Source organism: Macrobrachium rosenbergii, chromosome 13, assembly GCF_040412425.1.
Source record: "Macrobrachium rosenbergii isolate ZJJX-2024 chromosome 13, ASM4041242v1, whole genome shotgun sequence".
In the NCBI taxonomy this organism is placed as follows: Eukaryota; Metazoa; Arthropoda; class Malacostraca; order Decapoda; family Palaemonidae; genus Macrobrachium; species Macrobrachium rosenbergii.
The window spans coordinates 9,826,630-9,845,442 of record NC_089753.1 but is presented as its reverse complement, the minus strand read 5'-3'; the positions used below and the strand labels follow the sequence as shown (position 1 = coordinate 9,845,442).

Genomic DNA, 18,813 nt, shown 5'->3' with positions numbered 1-18,813 from the left:
TTTAGGGTTAGTGACTGTTTAGTGTCTAAGTATTCAGTGAATGTTTAGTGAGTGTTTAGGGTTTAGTGACTGTTTAGTGTGTAACTATTCCGTGAATGTTTAGTGAGTGTTTAGGATTTAGTGAATGTTTAGTGTGTAAGTAATCAGTGAATGTTTAGGGTTTAGTGAATGTTTAGCATGTAAGTATTCAGTGAATGTTTAGTGAGTGTTTAGGGTGTAGTGAATGCTTAGTGTGTAAGTGTTTAGTGAGTGTTTAGTGAAGATTTAGTGCATGTTAGTGTTTAGAGAATGTTTAGTGTGTAAGTATTCAGTGAATGTTTAGTGTTTAAGTATTCAGTGAATGCTTAGTGAGTATTTAGCGTTTAGTGAGTGTTTTGTGAATGTTAGTGTTTAGTGAATGTTTAGCATGTAAGCATTCAGTGAATGTTTAGGGTTTAATGAATGTTTAGTGTGTTTAGTGAGTGCTTAGGTTTTAGTGAATGTTTAATAAATGTTAGTGCTTAGTGAATGTTTGTTGTGTAAGTATTCAGTGAATGTTTAGTGTGTAAGTATTCAGTGAATGTTTAGTGAGTGTTTAGGGTTTAGTGAGTGTTTTGTGGATGTTAGTATTTAGTGAATGTTTAGTAAGTATTCAGTGAATGTTTAGTTTGTGTTTAGTGAATGTCTTGTGAAAAGTAATGTTTAGTGAATGTTTAGTGCGTAAGTGTTTAGTGAGTGTTTAATGAGTGATTAGAAAATGTTCATTGACTGTTTGGTGTTTAATGAGTTTTTAGGGATTTAATAAGCATTTAGGGTTTAGTGAGTATTTAGTGTTTATTGAGTGTTTAGAGTTTAATGAGTATTTAGTGAATGTTTAGTGAGTGCTTAGTGCATAGTGAGTACTTAGTGAATGTTTAGTATACAGTGAGTGCTTAGTGAGTGTTTTAGTGTTCAATGAAGTTTAGAATTATGTGAGTGTTTAGTGATTGTTTAATGAGTGTTTGGGTTACAGTGAGTATTTAGTGAGCGTTTAGTGTTTTATGGGTATTTAGTGAACATTTAGTATATAGTGAGTGCTTAGTGAATGCTTAGTGAGTGTGTAGTGAATGTTTACTGAGTGTTTGGGGTACAGTGAGTAGTCAGTGATTGCTTAGTGTTACTGAGTGCCAGTGTATAATAAGTGTGAGTGTTTAGTGAGTGTATATCAAGTGTGCACGTTTAGTAAATGTGAGTGTTTAGAAAGTGTAAGTGTATTGTGAATGTTAGTGTTTAGTGATTGTACTTTACTGTTTAGTTAGTGTTTAGTGACTGTATGCAAAGAAAGCCCTGTAATTTATAGGAACCATTTATGCTAAACACTGCTTAGATCCAAGAGTAGATGCTTAGGCCTTGACCACAATGGTTGGAGTGCTTAGGCCAACCTGTTTTTGTAAGGTAATTTTTCTCTGTGAGAGTGGGCGAAGTAGTAATAACACCAAAAAAATATGAATAATAATAATAAAAATAATAGTAATAAAGTATATAGTACTATGAGCTGGACCGAAACCTTTCAATATGGCCGCCAGAGTGACCTAAAGAAACCACAGACCAGTTTTCATGTTCCTACAAATTTGTTAGGTCGACTGATGATGTTTTGCCTAAAATTCCTAGACTGTCAGTCCAGCAGGTTAAAGCCCCTCTCTCTCTCTCTCTCTCTCTCTCTCTCTCTCTCTCTCTCTCTCTCTCTCTCTCTCTCGGACAACTTTATTTGGCTATCTTGTAAAATGTGAGTATTTTTCTGATATATTTTATTCTTACAATTTTTTAGTAGCTTTTGAATATCGGCGTAGTGAAATTTGCAGCTCCCCCCATTTTTTATAATTTAAACAGGGTCTTCCTTTATCGTTTATAGAAATTTCAGGCTCGTTTTAGCTGGCATAGCTTCGTGCTTTTATTTGATGGTCCTCGTTTTGTCCATTATGTTAACCAGTTTTTATTGTGTTACTTTTGGCGTATTAGCTTTCTCACCCTACATGCGCGTTTAACACGTTGTGCCCTAGCTTGCATACTCATACAAATATACACAAATTTCTCTCATATGCATTAATGAAAGTTTTGTCCTTATATATACACATTGTCACACGTTTCCTTAACTTACTTACATACGCATTTATGTACGCCTTTTTTTCATCATAAAATACGCATTTCACTTGTAAATTCTCCCTTAACTTATTAATACTCAGTTTTTATATTTCCCCTGAACATACGCATTAATACCCGTATCAGGTTTACATATTAATGCACTTATTTCACTATGTCTATTCTTGTATACGTTAATACACGTTCGGCTCTTAAATACTCATTCATACACGCTTTTTTTTCTTATAAAATATGCATTCAATCGTTACTACTCAAGTTTTTCAATTCACCTTAAGCCTACTCGTTATTATACGTGTCAGGTCTGACATATTGATTAATACATATGTTTCACTTTCCCTGTTCTCGTACAAACTAATACAGGCTTAAATCTTAAATACTCATTCATACTTGTTTCCTCTTGAATACACTTTCACTTGATAATGCACATGGTTTCATTCTTGGCATTAATACACGTCCCTTCATACACATTATATTCAGTCACTATGAACTACATATTAATAAACGTTCCCTCTTCTGTAATATAGTACAGATATTATTTCTTCTTTTCAAAATGCATTAATACATATTATTTCATGAAAACTTACCATTTATGTAGTTGCTTGACCGACGCGGTAGAGAGAGAATTTCAGTCATCCCTGGTTGGGTTGGTACACTGACCGTTTTCTGCCGTCTCACGGTCCCAGGTAGCTTAAGTAAGTTTCCGAATCCGGTTTAGCAGTAATTCTCTTCTGAATCGCTGTAGTGAGAGGTTCTCTACCCTGATCAGCTGACCCCCGGAAGTACTATCACGCCGATAATTTATGGTATGTTGTCGAATAATTGTTAGGGACAAGGTCATCATCTGGGAGTTCAAGTAGGATTTATGGAGGAAATTATTGCTAGACAAGATTGTTTTAAATTAAGTTAAGGTATGATGGCCATCGTCTACCCACTGTGAGGATTGTGTAGGGCAGATTTGTGATTATAGAAGTTTGGTGTAAGGAATGGGATGGTTGAGATATGGCAAAACGAATGTTTTGGTCAAGCATACGAAGAAATTGGGCCAAATAGGAAGGACAATGCATTATTTTGGAGAGTAAGAATGCTAACGCTACCCTGGATCGGGATGGGTTGAGAATTGGAAGCAATGTGGAAAACTTAACAGAATTTTGAATAGGTTTAATGACGTCGCCGTCCCTGTCATGTCGATTTTTTATCGTGTTCCCCTTTGATGTCCAATATGAGAGAGCCCTTCGATGGTATGGTGTATTCTGCAAGACCGACTGCACGCATGAAACCAAACTTTAGTGGTGTTGCAAGAAGAAACAAGAATGGGCCGTACCCTCACTGAACTCCTTTCATCATTGTTAAGTAGGTTTTAAAGGGTACTATGGAAAATCAGGAGATGAGTTCATATAGGCTTGTATCAAATTTATCTTTTACATCAAAAATTATGAAATATGCGATCCTCGAACAACTAGTGGCTTACCTAAACAGTGCAGGTGATGATCGCCAGCCTGCATATAGGCAATCATATTCCACAGAGACAACTATATGTTCAGTGGTAGACTTATTGGAAATGATGGATGAGGATAAGTGTGGTATTTTGGTGCTCTTGGATCTTAGCGATGCTTGCGACTCTGTTGTACATGATTTACTCTTGATGATCTCCAATCCGTCGGAGTCGTAGATGGTGCACTTGAGCTTTTGAAGGACTATTTGAAAGATAGGTCGTACTGTGTACAGATTGGGAATGCCTTGTCATCATATGAACCCTTGACAAGAGGAGTTCCCCAGAGAAGTGTGCTTGACCCTGTACTATTTTGCATCTGTACAATTAATTTGTCCAATATACTACATAATCTTAGAGTAGAATTCAAGTTGTGTGCCGATGACACGCAGTTCTGTTTCATTGTTACAAATATTGAGGATACAAATAGAAAATGAAATGAAGTTCTGTCTAATATTAAACAGTGGATGACTTTGAAACAGTTGAAATTGAATGAAAATAAGAATGAGCTTATTATAGTGGTTTGGAAAGTAACTTAAGGAGTTTTGGGTGTTATGTGTATATAAATGAAAATTGGGTCCAGACAACTGGTATGGCCCGTGTTCTCGGGGTGTACTTGGACTGTAATTTGACACTTTGTTCACAGGTTAACGATATAGTAAAAGTTGCTGGATATCATCCCAAGAATATAGCCTTTGTGACGAAATATCTTGATGAGAGCTCTGTTAAGAATCTTGCCATCAACTGTGTCTTAAACTGTCTGGATTATTGTAATTCCGTGTACTATAAGTTGCCCAATGTACAGCTCAAGAAACTGCAAAAAATTATGAACAGAGCTCCCAGACTAATAAAAGGCCAGAATAATATTCAAGTTAGGTGTTTTGACCCATCAAGTTGTTAAGACCGGCTCTCCTCGACATTTGAGGGACCTATTACAGATTATACGACCAATAAATCGACCTGATACGAGACTAGTTACAGACGGTTTCAAGTTGGTAGAGCCTCGTATTTCCTCAGTATGTGGCTCTAGAACCTTTAAATACGTAGATCCTAGATTATATAACAAACTTCCTATCGAATTGAGGCAGATTGAGGATTTGATGTTTTTCGAGAAGAAACTTAAAACTTTTTTGTTAATCAATGCTATGATATGGAATATCAAACAGTGAATGTGGAATATGCAGTGTGAGCAAATACATTTGATGAATAAACTATTTTTGATATTGGAGGTTCTGTGAGCGCTGGGTATTTCCACGCAACAACTTGATTAGTTTGTGGGGGGGCGGGGGCGGGGTTGTTTGTAACGAAAGGGTCAGGGGAAAATAAGTCCGGTGAATTGAAGTCTCATTTCGAAATTGCATTAGGATCTGGACATGGCACGCCCAAAAATTGTGAATCGTGATAAACGGACTTTGTCAGCCGAATTAGAAGGGTTGGTTCCTAAGCACGAGTATGATGGACATGCTAAGAAGGAAAAGCAGCATACTTCGCTTATTGATTTGTTGAAATAATGTTGATGCAGAGCAGTAGAAGTAAGGCTATTGTTTTCATTACCGTACTACAATTTCCACTTGTCAAGAGCGCTAAAAGTATTCGAACTTTTTAGTTTCCTGTAAAAGAAAACTACTGAAATGGCTTTGTCTGTCCGTCCGCACTTTTTCTGTCCGCCCTCAGATCTTAAAAACTACTGAGGCTAGAGGGCTCCAAATTGGTATCTTGACTATGTACCCTCCACTCATCAAACATAACAAATTGCAACCGTCTAGCCTCAGTAGTTTTATTTTAATTAAGGTTATAGTTAGCCACGATCGTGCGTCTGGCACCGCAACAACACAGGCCACCACGGCCGGCTGAGAGTTTCATACAGCATTATACGCTGTACAGAAAACTCGATTGCGCCAAAGAAGCTTCCCCGCATTTTTTACTTGTTAATGCAAGCAATAACAAGCTTAAAGTTTTGACCTGTTAACTTAGTTTATGATAGTGGGGGACCAGGTGAGGACCAATCCCCTAGGTTAGGTGAGGGTAAATCCGCATTAAAGCATAATAAAATCACATTTTTACTCCAGAATGCAATTATGGTTTAAAGTAAACCAGGGGGAAGTTTTACTAAATCCTGGTGGTCTGTGGCTAAAATGGACATTTTATTAAAATATTTTTATTGATTTGGTATCCTTTCCATACTGCTCTTAGGCGTGGTAGCTTATAATGTTAAGGAAATGGCATCACGTCTCCCACCAAATTTTAGGCATTTAGGGCACGAAACACTTGGTTTTCGAAGTCCGTAGATGAGAGTCAAGATTACGTTGAATGAACTGCAGTTTGTTCTGCCATCCTAAAGAGGAAGTAAACATTTGTATAATTTGCTTTCCTGGAATGGTCCTCCAGGTCAAAGAACAGCCTTGATGTTTGTCTAATTAGGCTTTATGAAACTTTGTGATTTGGATCTTGTGGAAGACGTTTTGCCGGAGGATTCCAAAAAGGACACAAACCAGTCAGGCTTCTAAAAGTTTAAAATTTCTAATCAAGAGATGTAATTTTTTCATCTAGTTTCCTAAAGTTATGACAGTCATTTGTTTCTTTCCAGAGGAGGAAAGACTCCCAGTGCTTCTAACACTAATAGAAAAGAATATTATAAAAAGAAATAAGGCCTCAGATCCAAGTAGGGACCAGATTACCCAATTTTTGGTATGTGTTGAACAAAGTGTGTAGCCCTGGGTTGTACAGGCACTGAAAAGAGGTTATGTAATTCCATTCACAAGAAGCCCATCTCTCGTTAGTCCCGATAACCTTTCATGCTTACCTACTCAAATCAGAGATTTCAAAGCTTTGAAAGAGGAAGTACAGTTGCCACTGAAAAAAAACGATGCATAGAACATGTATCAGAAATAACTATCTTGTCAGGAATCCCCTTAGGTAACCAAAACCAAGCTGTATCATAACATCCAAACACTTCCATCCAAAGATGGTAAGCTGTGCTGGGAAGTCTGGAATTAGCAGAACAGTGGTCAGATGAATCCCTATTTCACACCAGTATAGAACGGCTGGAAGGCTCTAATGAAATTAGAGGGGTTTGTTTCAAATGAAGCTACAAAAAAATTTGTTGAACTCCATAACTTGTTTTGCATTAGAAACAGTGAGGGGCAAAGTTAGCCAGTCTTTTTAGTTTAGTCCAATAACTTCTGTGGACATAAGCGAGAGAAATCAAGTTAGTTCCTCAGTGTGTTCAGGGAAAGATGGACGTAAACAGATTTACAGAATCTGATGCATCAAATTCTTCCCAAAAAATTTGCCTTGAATACGGCACAGAAGTGGGCAAGCGATTACGTGTAAGCTCAATGGTGGATCGCTGCCACCTCCAATGTTTCTCTAATCTATTGTTCCCCCAACCTGAACCCTCAGGGATGGGCAATAACAAGGTCTTGGTAATAGGCCCTAAGCTCAGCAGTTGGAAAGACATGAAAGTATGCGTCTTCCTTCCCCCATTTGCTATGTTGAGACAAGTAATGAACAAACTGAGATCAACTCAGAATTGCACGACGATTCTATTAACACCCTGGTGGCTACAGAGGGAGTGGTTTCCAGATCTACTTACACTGCTGTCAGATTAACCCAGGTACCTGCCTAACAGGAAAGATCTACTTAGCCTCATGTTTTGAAATTTCATTAAAACCTCCATATTACTGCAGCTGACTGCATGGTGACTCTCAACCATTAGAACAAAGGTCTTATTGAGATAGGCTACTGATTGACTCTGAAGTCATTGATGCTTAGTGAATTATTTTCAAAAGGATTGCTTTTCCTTAGTTTTCCAGTTGGTTTGGCTGTCCGGATATATTGGTTCACAAGCCTATCATTCACATCAGTGTGTTATTCATCTATAGAAATGCGTGGTAAGTGTGATTGAAATACGAATTTTCATAAGTGTATTCCAGTACTTAACTAAACATTAATAAACCCTGACCCCCAAACCTTCCCATAATATAGTGGTTAAATCGGAAGCAGGAGCTACTTGCCACTGAGAAAGAAGGTAGAAAACGGATATCTTACCAACCCAAACTGGTATACCCCGTAGGGGGGTAGTGCTGTCAGTGCACCTCATGCGGTGTACTGTAGGCATTACTAAAGGTTCTTTGCAGCGTCCCTTCGGCCCCTAGCTGCAACCTCTTTCATTCCTTTCATTGTGCCTCCACTCATATCTTTCTCCATCTCGCTATCCACCCTCTCTTAACAAATATTTCTTAGTGCAACAGCGAGGTTTTCATGATTCCAACTGGTATAACAGAAATCATTTCTTTGCCGGATCGGTAAAGATATAGCTAGAGGAGTGGTTTGGTAAGTATATAAATAATTTTATGAAAGAATTACATCTACGCCACTTTTTTAATACTCATTATTTCACAAGTTTTACGAATTGATACATTTTTCCCTTTTACTCACATATGCATTCTTACACTTGACCTGTATATTTCCTTACGCTTACATGAATTAATATGCATGTTGGTCAACAAGATGATATTCATGCGGTCCTTTGTCTTAGTAAAATGTTGAAGTTCTTGCACGCTCAAAAGATTTCTAATTCAGTGGAAGAGGGGCATGTAAGGTTTAATCTACATGTCCTTATATGTTTGTAACATAAGATGGTATTTTCCATCTAACAGGTCCGTGTCTTCCTCACCTGTTGTGCTCTCTCTCTCTCTCTCTCTCTCTCTCTCTCTCTCTCTCTCTCTCACACACACACACACACACACACACACACACACACACACACACACACACACACACACATACAGCTTTGCGCGCGCAGCTATGAAGAAAGACTAAAACTGATGTTTGCAAAGTTAGAAATTTCTTTGGTATTACACTGCAGGAAGCGTCTGTCGTCTTTATCTGAGCTTAGGACTGGTCATGTGTTAAGTTCAAGTCGATTACATTCCTATTTCATTGCGTTTTAGATTTTATGATAATTGAGAGGATACTGTAGACGGATTCAAACGAGGACAATTGGTTAACCAAAAACTGTAAAATTTTCAGGTCTGGCATTCTTTCCTCGTGGCCCCACGTAGAACTCGTAGTTCCGGGTGCTGCTTTGACTTATCTACGCGCCACCTACTCCGAGTTGCTAGTACTAAACACCGTCGTCTTCTTCGTTTTAACGTGCTAACACCGTATGGTGTATGTAAAGTAGACGGCCGCACAAGGATATCGTTTATTAATATAATAATCTGTCGACCACACAATATAGAAATGGGTGTATATAATACTTTGATCCCCGAGGGGCCAGTTTAGTCCTAGCACCTCGAAGTAGGCGACGCGTAGATAACAAGCCAAAGTAGCACCGTATTTCCATACCTTCGATGGTGGTTTAGGTTATTGCTAAGTTGCCTCAGTCCTCATGGGCTGTTTAGATGAACGGGGACGCTTAGGAATGTTTAGGTTTTCCCCCCCGATATATATTTATGCCGTAAGCATTTTAGACCTCCCATTCCATTTTTAAAATCGTTTCTGAGATTCGAAATTATGGAAATATCGCAATTTTTTCTTTCAAGGATCCTTAACTGAGAGTCTGAATGGCTTCGCCCACCACTTGATCTTTGGATTACTAAATTGCTGTTCATTCAGTTTGAACCATCTAAGTTAACATTTCATTAACAGCAGAATGCTTACTCCTCTCTCTCTCTCTCTCTCTCTCTCTCTCTCTCTCTCTCTCTCTCTCTGTGGGTACGTAGTAGTGATTGACAATGCCTTACTGCCGAAACGACTCCATTTTCCCTTACCTTTGGAGACCAATGTTTCTGGCAAGCCATGTTGTTTCGTTGAACTGCTTTATGATAATTGCAGTAGTAGTAGTAGTAGTAGGATAATGGATTTTTAAGAATTTGTCTCTTTTGGCTTTAGGTTTTTACTAAGATCTATAAATTCAGTAAGGAATGTCAGTATGAAGTGCTTGCAGGTATAGGTGTGTAGGAATAATCAAATGTTTTGAAGAGCAGTGAATGTTGAGATTATGCATTGAGAGGATTAGAGTGAGCAATAGGAATTGTTTAAAGAGCAGTTACAAAACACAAGATTGGGTAAACATCGCAAAAGAGTAAGATAATCAAGGGAAAAGAAAAGTTATGGCTGGAAAGAAAAGTGTTGCTGAATTTAATTAAGTAATTTTTCAGGAAAGTAAATTTATAATAAAAAGGCAATGAGCAAATTACTTATATTGAAGTAAAATGCAAAGATCATTAGTACGAATGAATTTACATCGAAACTCGATTCATCCATAACCTTGAATAGTAAAATTAATTTCATGGGAGGTTTTTACTAGTTTTTTTGGTATGTTCTTACCTGAACAGTTCGTAGTTTTGGTATAAGTTTTGTTGCTTCAGGGGACACTTCAGCAGTTTTTTTCCTGGGAAATGTATCTTTTGTGCTTTATGAACTGGTGGGTAATGAATGCTGTATAGCCAATGCTATTTCAGATCACATACGCAATAGCTGAGCGAAATGAGAAAAATTTAGTTGTAGAAATTGTATGTCTGTTATAAATGTCATTACAATTCCATACATAACTAGACTACATAAGGACTAGGAAAAAAATACTCTATAGTTATCAAATGTTTATGCCCTTCGCCTAAACATTTGATAACTATAGCATATTTTTTTCTAGTCTGTATGCAGTTATGTAGTCCAGTTATGTATGGACTCGTAATGACATTTATAAGATTCAGACATTACTCCCCCCCCCCCAAGAATTCTTTAAGTTCATGATTTTAATTCTTTAATGTTGTTCATAATTACCCTGAGACTTGACACAAGAGTTTTTCTTTCTTCTTTTATTTCATTTGGTCCATAATGTAGGTTACCAACTCTGATTTCCATGAATGCCTTCAACATACTGAAACTGATCGAGTACCAATTAATTTGTTGTAGAATTGTGTAATTGTTCCTACGGAAATTCAAACCAGGGTCGTTTGCACAAGATCATCTACCAGCACGAGCGGGAGACGGTCGTTGAATTTGTTAACAAAGTAGTTAACTGTTGGTTCATCGGGAGAAGGGGTGTTGGTTGATAGGGTTAATACCTTTCCAAGTCACCTGCCGCCACCAAGGTGGCAAATCTAACCAAGTTTAGCCATTACCAAGTGACAAGTCACCAACCATTTCTCCGTTGGCTGTCATCTTACGTGGAAGTAGTCCTTCGATTTCCGGTTGGAGAAAAAAAGGTACAGGTATTCGTGAGGGTGGGAACGTTTATTTGGGTATTTCGTGTCTCCTGCAGGTGATGTTTCATCGGTGTTTTACGCTTCTCTGTTGATGAGGCATTGGGTTTCCTTAAGTTTATTAGATGGAAGCTGGATAACCATACACTTAGCAAGGCATATGAATTAGGTTTTGTATGTTGAAGTAAAGTATAATTTACGTGCTACATTAAAAGTTATATAGTGAATATATCCATTTGTGTTGAAATAGGCCCGAATACATGACTTAAGGAATATGATTTCCGATGTGATCATTCAAGTTCGATACTATACCAAATTAAAACATTTCTGTCTTTTAAGCTTATTTCATTAAAATTATCTACAGTAAAATGAGATGAGGCTTTGCAAGTGTTCAATCTCAGAGATAAGACGCTGCAAACTAGTTTCCATAAAGATTTTTTTATGCATTGGTTGCTGAAGCATAGTAAAATTTTAACACTACGATAGCAGAAATGGCTCCCCATATCTCTCATATTCTTAGTGTGGGTAGGCTGTTGGGATGGGAGGCGTTGGAATTGGTCTCATCTGGTAAAATATCGAGGGAATTCTGGGTAACAAGATTTAAGTGTAAGTACGTACACTTTAAATAATGAGATCAGAGAATCTTTTACTGTCTATAGAACTCCCGGTCAGGTGCAGATATTTTTAGAATTTGGCATACTTTTAGAATTTATATCTGAAAACTTGAGTCAGGGGATGGGCGACCCGGAAATTCCTAGTGCAGTCGTATTGAGTTATTGGAAATCGCATCGATTTGGTAATTACGTCACTTGGGTAACGATTTCGACTGGGGAACAGAGTTCTTGTTTTAAGGGACTTGCTAAATACCGTCAGTGTAGTGACTACTAGCATATAGTATTTAGAATATAGATGTTGAAAAAGTGATAAAATAAGTTTGGAATGAATAAAAAAATCTCCTTATGTTTTCATTAATAAGACCAGACTGTGTACATTTTCTTGTGAATGTTTATAGTCGGGAGAATAAAAGTGAATAGGATGTGCCTGTTAATGGTAAAACACGTAATCATTAAGGACAGATCACCTTGGGTCAGTGGTGAGACTGAAACTTAAAGGGAACAAATATACGAAGGGTATAGACAGAAGCATGGGAATATAGAATTGTAAAAGCCGTTACAGTTACTTAAAGAGTAGAATTGAATATTATAATGAAAAATTCGAGCAGCAGAAATAGATAAAAACAAATCACATGACTTGTGGAAATCTTCAGTTAGGCCCGAAGATTCCATTTTTCTTGAGATTTATAAGGAGACAGTTTAGATGAAACCCACATCAGATTGATACAGAACTCGATACCAGTGCTATGATTGTTGAAAAGGCAAAAATTTTAATTGATCCAATGACAGTATCTGAATTGTCATCGGATAATAGGTGTGAAAGTCATACGTAGCTAGTATCTTGAGCACAAGTTTCCTACATCTGAGAAAGTGGCAGTTGTTCAACTAATGTTAAGAGGTGCATGTGATTTTCGAAATAAATTCCCATAGACCGGTTTCAAATTTGTCTATAATACTGGACTGTTATTACTGAATAATTTAGTCATCTGGAGAGGGTGAATGATTTGCCAGATAGTCAGTCAGCATATAGACTTATTATATTCAACGGAATGCTGTATGCTCTTTTGTAAATGCTGTAGTAGTCAGAAATGGTGGGTGCCGGAAAATTTATGTTGGTCATAATCTACATCAGTGCAGCATTTGATACAGTAGTACATGAACTTTTAAATTATTTACTGTCCAGTTGAATTAAGGAAGTTGTCTTTTGAGTATTTGAAGAACTACATGTGACAGAAAATACTGTGTACAGACTTGAACGTCATATTCATCTTCTGAAACCACTGAAAGAGGAGTACCCAAGGAAGTGTATTAGGACTAATTGTATATTGCATATGTATACAGTTGGATTTTCTAATGTACTAAAGGACATGGGTTAAGTTCAAGCTATTTTTGGATGATACTCGCTTTTATTCTTCTATAAACGACACCGGGGATAATAATGAGAAGCCAAGCGATGTTCTTTCCCGTGATTATATGTTGGTAGGAAAGAAAAAAGTAACTGAAGAAACCTTGGCGTTATTCTGCTAAATGTAAATAGTAACCCAATTCTGACTGCTGGCTAAGTCTGTGACTTGGATGTGCGATTGGAGTTTTGTCTCTCAGTACTTCAAAAAATGTGGAAGGGTTTACTGCTGGCCATCATCGTAGATATATTGTTTTAAAATAACCTTGTGTCAGTGGCGTAGCTGGCATTCCATCAGTGGGGGCCAAGAATTTTTTTAAGGGGCCCAAAGAAAATTACACTGAACTAATGTACCAATTCTGTAATTAGTAAAATATGCTGTTCTTGAATGTTTGCGTCCATGTGAATGAAGGAAAATAATAGTAATTAGTAAACCTATATTTGAAATTACAGATCAATTTTCAATTAATTTTCAACTCTTACTATATGTAAACGTATCAGATATTGCAAGGGTTAAAGTTTAACTACAAAGGGAATTTCAAATGGGGGGGCAAGCATTTTACTAGGGGGCCAGGCGCCCCCCCCCCATAGCGACTCCACTGCCTTGTGTTCCATAAAAATGTGGTCATCAATAGAATGGACTATTGTAACTCCTATAATCTATCAAATACACGACTTGGGAAGCTGCAAAATATATCAAGTAGATAAAAAAGAGTAATAGAGGGAGTTGCACCTTTGGTTAAGATTACCTCTGTATTGTTCAAGTTGCATCGGTCTCCTGTCAAAGTTAGAATGTTCAAATTGTGTAATGACTCGTTAAGGTGTCTGCACTGTAAGTCCAAAATATTTTACGAGACTTGCCACGCATATAACGGAGTGAGCGCGTGATTAGCTACATATGGTTTCGAGTAATTTGAACCAAGATGCACTTCGAATATAGGCTTTAGAGCCTTCAAATTTGCACGTCCAAGACTACAGTTAGTTCCCACTTGAAAAAAGGGCTATAAATGTCAAGTGTCTCTGGAAAAGTTTATTTTATTTCATATGGAGCGCACCGTTTAAATCGTAGAATGTCTGCGATGTCTATGCCAAGTGAATTTGCAATCTTTCAGACCACCTTTGGTGGAGTGGGACTGGTTAGAAAAAAGAAGTATACCACATTAAGTGCATTATTGTACTGCATTAAATAAAGCTCTATACAGATACGAGAGAGAGAGAGAGAAAGTGGGAGGGCGGTCGTTACAGGACGTGCGTAGTGGTCGCAACCTGATACTCATGTACGTATTGACACGCATGCGTACACATACATGAATAGAGCACAAAATCTTGATTGAAGTCGACAAAACATAAACAACAATGCATTAAACATGTCGATGTACCAGACCTTGTTGGGTATTGTACAGTAAATTTTGTGTAATTTTGAAGACGACGATCTAAGTGTAGTGAGATACCATCAGGGTTGTAGTGACTAAGGGAATTTTAATCCTAGTCCCACTGTTTTCGCACGTACAATTAACAATTATTCCTTATTCTGTAGTAAGAATGCGACTGAATTTAAACTTATTTTATTCATACAATTTAGATTTTCAGCACTGCCCACACAATGAAACTAAGCAGTATGGTGTAATATCAATACTTAAAGAATTTAAACTTTTTACACATTGGATTAACAACGATTTGCAGTGTGAATGCCTTTTCTGAAAAAAAATACAGGTGCAGTACATATATGCATTCATTATTTAACCAAACATCTTAGAATTTCTAGGCACATAACCAGGTGAGCACATCTCACTTAGGGTAAATTTAACAATGTACGTTGATTGCATTGCATTATGTAAGTGTATTGCACACCGTAGTTTACAAAGTTTTAACCACATAAAAAAACGCATACTTTACTTAAAAATCAAGATGTTATTTTTTTCTGGACGCAACTGATAAATAAAGAAATCCGATAAGTAGAGCTCCCACTGTACCCTGCTCTCGTTTGACAACTGCTAACAATTGCGATGTTGTAAGTGTGTAGTCGTCAGTTGATTAACTGTAGATGTGGCCGTCCTGTGTTGGAAGTGTTCCTTGGAGATGCCCTTGCTCCTCCTTTTCTTTTACTGTACCTCCGTTCATATTCTCTTTCTTCCGTCTGACTTTCCACCATCTCTAAAAACTATTTCCTAGTGCACCTGCGAGGTTTTCCTCATGTTGCGCCTTTCAAACCACCTTACTGACTGTCAATTTCCCTTTCAGCGCTGAATGACCTCATAGGTCCCAGCGCTTGGCCTTTGACCTAAATTCTATATGCTATTCTATTTTATTCTTGCTTGTTCTTCAGCTGCAGCAGTGACGATTCTTCCTGCCTCGAAGACGAGGTGAGCAAGATAGGGCTGCCATTCGTACGATAATTATCGTACATGTATGATTAAACTGCCTCTGGTACTATGTATGATACCTTCTCGAACTCTCGTACGTTTTATACGATAATTCTGGGGCTTGAACTTTTGTAAGACTATTGATTAAAAAGCATTTTCATCAAGATTTAAATGTTTTCTACTGATAATGATTATCTGTAAAATGAGAAGTCATAATTTTCAGTTTGGTAAAACGGTGATCACAGTGGTGCATGACAAAGTATGTATGCTTTATAGGGAGCTACTATCATTCACAGAGAGTACATCGTAAAGGAATATCTTAAGGACAGTTGATCCTTCTAGGCAAGATAAGTAAGTGGCTTAGGGATAGTGATATGTATCTTGGACTGGAGGTACGTAAAGAAATTGACAAGATAAATCCAAATGAAAACAAATCTAAACTGACAGATTTGTATAAACGCTGTAGGGACTTCTTAGTAGTAGCATGTTAGGAGATAAAGAAAAAGCTGATTTTAAGGACAGTGTGAAATCCAAGCTGTGTTGCCTTCCTCCTGAAAATTCCGTCTAATTCTTTTAGGAATCAACCCCTTCTTTTTATACCCTCTCATAGTTTAACTCCCTTTAATTGTGTCACAAGACAATTGTTCACTAACACAAAAAATTGGTCAGTGGCGAATTTTGCCAGTACTCAGAGATGCACTAAATATTGATGATAAATTGCCAGCAGATAAATTCTGGGTAGAAGTTTTACAGAGTGGGGATAACGTTTTTGAACTGGTGAATTTTGCCCTATGGTCAGTCTTCCCCATTCTAATGCTAAAGGTGAAAGAGTGTTTAGCAAGATCATCTGTTTAAGACAAAAATCTGAAGTAGTTTAAACACAGATACTGTTATGGGGCTTTGTTGGCTTCTGAGTGTATTAGAAGCCAAAAGTCTTGTGTTAAGTTTACGCCGTCCAAAGGCATGCTCGACCGTTTAAAAAACAGTTCACAGCTGTATGACATTGTAGCCTAAATGGATGGAGTAGTCAAATAGAGAACTATTCCTTTAATCTCGGTATATCTTTGTACTATGCATAGTGTAGGGTTTCAGTTTGTTTCATGTGTATTTTTTCTATAGAATGTCACATTTTTTATTTTCATAATGAGAAAAGAACCGTTTAATTCAAACTATTTTTCCTTAATCATAATGTATAAAAGATGCACATGTATTTATTTTGATACAAAGAAATGTGTTGATAAAGATAACGCCATTTATTATATACTACCTTCATATTACTGTAGAGCATAGTGTAATGGTAAAATATACGATAATTTTGAAGTGTCAATACGGTGACTTGGTCAGAAAAATCTGGCAGCCGGCCAAGACTCGAGCTAGGAAGGGTGAGAAGTGCAAAGTTGTCCTATAACCTCTTTTCGAGCTCTTTCTCTTCATAATCTTCACTCTTCTCCCTAAGGGGGGAGAAAAAGGGGTACTCCAGAAGGTCTCTCACAAGAAGTCACACGGGTCTTCCAGAGAGCACTTTCCCAGTCTCAAAACAGCCTCTGGAGGTCGGTAGCTCTCAGACACCCACTGTTGACCAATTAGCTGTTAACTGGGCTGGCATGGTCCTCATTAAGTATGCTCAGTACCTTGTCCCCACGAAGTCTTGGCCGAGGGGGTTGTTCCTAGATGTTCCAACGTGTTTTCATCAAGAACCCTCTTGGATGAGTCGGCACTGCCCGCGCCCTTTGTGAAATACAAGGATGGAGGGCACAAGACTGAGTCGAATGGTAGAGTAACTGGCTTCTGTCCATGCCCCTTTCAGACTCCGTCTTGGAGAAGCAGCTCAGGCTACTGAAATGTGTAACCAGCCTTAGAGCTTTGGCAAATAAGATGCAATTACCTCCTTTTAGAAAGGGGAAGGGGGGATGGGGTTGAGCTGGTAGAGCTATATTATGATTACTAATGTAGCCATTGCCAAGCCTTTGCAACTCTTACAGGAGTTCACTTTGGTTTTATGTACAACTCTTCCAGGAATAGCACATGGTTTTCCACTCTTTTTCTTATTCGAGCAAGGCTCACTCTCTATCGTGCCCAGGGCCCTACTGCTTTGTCATCCTTGTGCTAGACCGAGTTTCTCACTTTTATCGCTCGCTTGACAAATCCATGGTTATTCAACATCCAGTCTTTTCATGGAGATGACCTCCCACGTAAGGTGTGAGTCTCCTACATAAAAGGTATTTTATTGTACTTCCATGGGAACAAATGTCAAATTTTTAAAGAAATTATGATTTTATCTTTGTATACTAACCAGATTTTTATCAAAATGCCCACCTCAATGACCCTGCTTTGCTCCCGAGGCTGAAGGAAAAAGTGCTTGGTGATGGCAGGTGAGGGGCATCACCAAACTTGGCCTTGTAACCATCACTTTAACTACCTTGTTAACATGTTCAACTACAGTCTCAGCTTGCCCTTAAGGAAAGGCTCTAGTTTCGTATTCAGAGGAAAAAAATAGAATATAAAAAAGTCATTTTATGAGTTTGAAATACCTCATGGAATGTCTTATTGTAGCTTCATGTACAGATAACATTTATTTCAAAATGCTCTTTATTTGTAATCTTGATATAATTTTTTGTCTTCAGTTAATTTACTATTGGGGATTTTCTTCTGATGCATCCTCTCCTCTTAATGGCTCATTACTGTATAATATGGCGTTTTTCCTCTGATCACCATCTCCTTCGTAAACTTCCTATGCAAGTTGAAAGCATTTTTTGGCCTGTTTCATAGAAATATGATACTGATTAAATTATAATTTTAGCAAGTGTTTGGTCTGCTAACATAGTTGCTTTTCTTTCAGGTAAATAGAAGAGAAGGAAAGAATTATCTTGAATTGTTTACAAGCAGCAGAGTTGCCTACTGTTCATGAATTCGACTGATTTACAGTACTTGATTTACTTCTGGACCATCAGTCTTCTTCAGTAACAGCTTCAGGATTTAATCTGCGAAGAAGTTGAAATCATGGTAAGAATGTGCTATTCATATGAATATGATGGTTTTATTATTTTTCTTATGTTAGTGAGGTTTTGCCGTACGGGAACAACTTGGTAATGAATGAGACTCATTTGTGGTGGTCAATGAAATTCGCATTTACGTGTACTGTAGTCAGATACAAATAGCTAATAGGAAAACTCATGAAAAAGTGCTGGTGTCTTCCTTTATTACTATATTGATGTTGCTCCTGACTCATGTGCATTTCACAGTATTGAATTTGACAATTTTGAAACCTGTTGCACCATGAAGTTCAGTTGGAGAGTCTAAAAATTGTATGGAAGCATGCTTTAGGTTTGAAACACTCTTACTTTGAGAAGGGCTCTTTTGAAATATAGTACTTATAGCACATAAAGAAAGCACTGCAAAAATCAGAGAAATTCAGAAAAATGTTTGAATTATTACTTTGAAGTATGTTCATTGTTGTGCACTATTGGGGAAAACGGTTAAGATCCGTACAAAAATATTTGTTCACCAACATAATAATTATTCTACATACAAAGCACTTTTACCATTCAGAATTAAACCAGTAATTCACAAAATGTCATTTTCAGTAAGTGAAAGAGAAAACTTATTTGAAAAAATG

General features: G+C 37.5%; 1 long non-coding RNA gene across 2 annotated transcripts in view; it reads left to right on the top strand.

Annotated features, from left to right (window-relative positions):
- Positions 1–2,835: 2,835 nt before the first annotated feature.
- Positions 2,836–18,813, top strand: part of LOC136844885 (uncharacterized) — a 53,483-nt gene continuing 37,505 nt past the window's right edge. Inside the window, exons 1-2 of one of the 2 annotated variants that reach the window (XR_010855000.1) lie at positions 2,836–2,921; positions 18,037–18,200. This is a non-coding gene — a long non-coding RNA (uncharacterized lncRNA). Of the gene's footprint in view, positions 2,922–10,665; positions 10,822–18,036; positions 18,201–18,813 lie in introns of those variants that run through there. The other variant, XR_010854999.1, reaches the window with a different exon arrangement.